The sequence below is a fragment of the Grammomys surdaster genome, unplaced genomic scaffold (assembly GCF_004785775.1).
Source record: "Grammomys surdaster isolate TR1022 unplaced genomic scaffold, NIH_TR_1.0 174, whole genome shotgun sequence".
NCBI classification, from domain to species: Eukaryota; Metazoa; Chordata; class Mammalia; order Rodentia; family Muridae; genus Grammomys; species Grammomys surdaster.
The window spans coordinates 8,233,492-8,238,174 of NW_021604622.1; positions in this window are offsets into that span (position 1 = coordinate 8,233,492).

Here is a 4,683-nt window from a genome sequence, read left to right on the forward strand (position 1 = left end):
TCTCTCTCTCTCTCTCTCTCTCTCTCTCTCTCTCTCTCTCTCTCTCTTTTGTAATGGGTGGTTGGGATGGTTAATTTTATGTCAGGAAAGCTGCAGGTGTTGTAAGATGTTAAGTTTGTGGTAATTTGTTATCTCCTGGCTTCCCTGTGGCCTCTAGAGTAAATCCCAACTTTCTTACAGCGGCATGAGAATTGGACATGAGCATTGGCTTCTTACACAGCCCTGCCTACATACTGTCCAGCCCACAACGTTCTCACTCTTCTTCCCTCCAGGGCCTCTTCTGCCCTTAGCGCTGTATCTCTTTACTAATGGTTTCTTACCTTCTGGCTTTAGCTCAGGTACTAACTCCAGCCAGTCTTTTTCTGGGCCTCAAATGAAGTGCCTGCCATTAGACTTCTGTCTGGTTCATTCTAGTCTCACCCTACTTATTCTCTTTCTGTCTCCCTCACTTTCCTCTCCCCCGACCCAGCTTCCTCAAGGTCTTACTGCATGGCCTGGAACTTAAGAGACCCACCTACCTCTGCCAGGTTCCGGGATTACCAGGATGGGCCCAAATCTCTATTTTCAGTATCTCTTGCTTTACCTACCTTCCCTTACTACACTAGTCCACACCTCTGGATGAGAAAGATCATCAGTAATCTACCTTGGAAGCACTGGCTTCTTGCACTACCTACCCCCCACCCCTGCCCTGTTATTTGTGGATTCCATCACTGTTCAGTGAATAAACATAGCCTCAGCTACCTTAGCAGTAATGTAGCTTCCCTTACACCATCTTCCTGACTGATGATCTGGAGTCTGAGGTGAAGAGATTGACCCGCTGGAACCCACTACACCGTGGCTGCCCTCTCAGGATCTCCTGTACTGGAATTCAGTGTGAATTGGGCACTCAGACTGGGCCCCAGGAGCCCAAAGAAATCCAGCTAGAAGCAAGGTGCCTGTTGTCTCCCTGGGCTTTCTACCTCTCCACAGCAGAAGCTAAGAGTGTGTTAAGACAGTTAGCAGCCTCAGAAACCAGTCAGGGAAGGCTTAGTCTTTGGTGACAGCACTAACTGGTGGCTCGGGACAGGCTTTCCTCACCAACGCTCATTGTCTCCAACCTCCTCCCTCTCCACTACAGACCAGTGACCTTTATTTAATTTTATTTCATCTTTAATAACGCATCTTGTTTTCATTTCCAACTAAATTGTCACCAAACTGCTGCGGCTGAGTACTTTGGGAGCTGTTCTGAGCTTAATTCTAAATTAAATCAAACCCCAGAGAGTTTTCTCTTGTGGCCACCCCAGCTAAATTCTTACTGCTGACTCCCAAATCTGGGGCCCAGAGACATCCCTTTGAAGAGACTCACCCTCTGCCTCTCCTCCCATTTCTGCCAATAACCCAATGGTAAGTGAAGCCAGCTGTCCCATCACTGAGTCCTTTTAGTTTATTTTGGGTGAAAGTTTTAAATGGACTTTTTTTTTTTAAACCCAGTAGCTAATCATTTGCATGCTGCATATTAGCCCATCGTGATTTGAAGCTCTCCGATAAAACAACTCATAATGAACACACAGTCGGACGTAATGGAGGTAAGTCTAGTGCTCACCTCAGTTATTACAGTAACAGGGCGCTCCTGCAGCTGCAGAGAACAGTGGCTGCCCCTGACTAGAATTCAGCCAGAAAGATCAAGAGAGAGCCCTAATTGCCTTTCTTCTTAGATCAAACAATTGCCTTAATTCTCCAGGCCTCCGCGCAGAAATGTGTTTGAGGAGATTCAAATGGGTTACTACAGAGGATTAAGGTTTTCTCTGCAGATTATACTTTTATGCCCTGTAGTTCATTGCTTGAAGTGTTAAGTAGTTTTGTCAAAATAAGCAGGGCTGGAAGGATTTTTTAGAAACTTACAAATCACCTAACTCTTGCTGAGTAACACAAGGGACTCTCTCCCCTTTCTCCTCCTTTTGTTTATTTTATTATTTTAATTTAATGGCGGTGACTTGGGGGTGTAGAAAAATCAGCCATAGGAAAAGATCAGCTGGAAACTTCAAGAGTCTTAGATAAGAGGACTGTAAGTGTGGCGGTCTGTTATATTTGTCTAGTAACAATCACCTCACAAATGATGCAGCTAAAGAAGCCACAGAAAGAGAGGGGATTTTCTCCCGAGTGCTTAGCCGCCTGCAGACAAAGTCCAAAGGGGATGTGAGACCCGACCCCGGAGGCCTCTCTGTGGCGCTGTGCTAATCAGTGTTATTTTATCCAGGAAGAAGTCAGTTCTGCTTAAAGGACTTTCGAGTTCTTAAAATCGAACACTCCCCAGAAAGAGCATGTGTTAGTTAGAAAGCCATCAGCGGTGTTCTGTCCTTGGTGTTTTCTCCCTGTGGCTGATGGCTGCTTCCTCTCACTGGTTCTCCTAGGTTCCACGAGAATGTGTCTTAATCTAAAACTTGCTCCGTGAATCCATCCTGGCCGTTATCGGCAGAGGGGTTGGTGATCTGTACAGCCTTCCAGTTCGTTAGCTCTATTGGGCCCTCATTGATCTTGACCAAATTCAGAAGCTTAATTGATATACAAATATTATCTAACAAGTAGCAAGTGTAAAGTGCAGACTAGGTAAAGCCCTGACAACGACTGGACAACCTTGATGTGTAAACCCCCACAACCGTGACACTTCTGGGTTTTACTTTGGTTTCATTTTCTGGGCTGGTACAGTCACTTACTCCCCTGGTCAACTCCTTATACTGGGTCCTGACAGTTGCCAAGGAAATTATTCTTTGACTTTGATTTCTCAGAGGAATCTCTCTATGTTTCCTCAGCCTTGCTTTCTATCTTATAGGTAAGAAATCCATCAACAGACAGAAAGAGTTGCCAATACCCCCAAACCACTAACGAAGGCTTTCAAAGCACCAGTTCACTCCCCAATGTTTTCAGGGTCCGGGAAACCTCATATATTATTTATAACCCCTTTCTCCTAGGAGGCAAATTGCAAGGCAGAGTGTAGTAGTTGGGAGGGGTGGGGTGTGAATTTGGCTGGGGCAAAGCGGAGTCATGCAAAGGAAAGAGAAGAAAGCCTGGAATGAAGGTGTGGGAGCCAGAGGCTTCAGAGCCTGCTGGTACTTAGAGTGGGGAGAACTGGGAGTGAGCGAGGGAGGGCAGGAAGTGGGTGGAGGAAGGTCTAACTGGTGATCAAGGGTCATAAAATGCAAGTGCCCCCTCCTCCACCCGGCGCCATCTTCCTCCTGTCTCTCCTGAGATTGCATTGGTAAAATACTGATTGCTTACTTGTACATGCGGCAAGGATAAAGACACGTGTGTGATCAATAACCAGAGTGACCACTAAGAGAGCTACGGGGACAGCACGGGTCTAGCAATGTCTGGGTCACAGTGCCAAGAGAAATTGTATTCTTCCATCCTATCATTTTGTATTTCCCATTACTTTTGGTCATTTCCATCCTGATGGAACCGTTAAAGGACCTCTCTGCTCTATCAGGTCCCCAAGTGGAATCCTTCTTTGTTTAGCTAATCATCTCTCTGTTAAGGTCTCAGCACAAATTAAGTCCTTTAGGTAGCATGGCCGGCCCACCTTGAGGATTTAGAATGCCTTACATGCAGGAGCAGAATGAATACTTTAAGATGAGACTCAGCTGGCTTTAAAGGCCCAGGTAGGACATGTTTTGACTTTTGTAGCCCAATAGGCAAACCTTAAAAACAGTATGTCAGGCCGGGCGGTGGTGGTGCACACCTTTAATCCCAGCACTTGGGAGGCAGAGGCAGGCAGATTCCTGAGTTAGAGAGTTCGAGGCTAGCTTGGTCTACAGAGTGAGTTCCAGGACAGCCAGGGCTACAGAGAGAAACCCTGTCTCGAAAAACCAAACCAAAAAAAACCCAGTATGTCAGAGGCTGGGCAGTGACGGTACATGCCTTTAATCCCAGCACTTAGGAGGCAGAGGCAGGCAGATTCCTGAGTTTGAGGCCAGCCTGGTCTACAGAATGAGTTCCAGGACAGCCAGGGCTGCACAGAGAAACCCTGTCTCGGAAAACCAAAACCAAAAAAAAAAAAAAAAAAGAACTGTATGTCAGTATTAAGAGAAATGACTAATATATACAAGTTTTAGTAATAAACATTCCATAGACGATGGCATTAGAAGTCTGTAATTTTCACATATTAAATATATTATTTTGATTCCTTTCACCTCTTTAAAGAGGTAAAAAAAAAACAAAAACAAAAAATTCTTGGCTTGGGAGACAACCAAATGACCAAGCTAGATTTGATCTGTGGTGATAACTTCCTGACCTCCGCTTTAAGACTGGGAAGTACCACCAGAGAGCCAGCTGCATTTAAAGTGGCACATTTAAAGTGGCATGTGGTCCCTTCCCGTGTCTGCAGACGTACTATGGCAGTGGATAAAAATGCCAGCCATCAAATCCCGCTTTAGGAATCAGTGTGTGAGCCCTCGTGGGCAGACAACATGATGGTGTTACAGAATTCTCTGCCTTTCTTCCAGATAATTAGGCTGCACACCCTCATGCCTTTGTAATTTACACGGTACGTTCCCTAACCACATACCCTTTATCTGAAGTTGGCACCGGCCAGAGGCATGATCCTGTGTTTTCATGACAGCATATGGTTTTCCAAGCACTTTAAACACGTTGCCTCATTTAATCTTCAGGATGACTCGAGAGATAGAATGTTTTCCTCCATTTGTATGA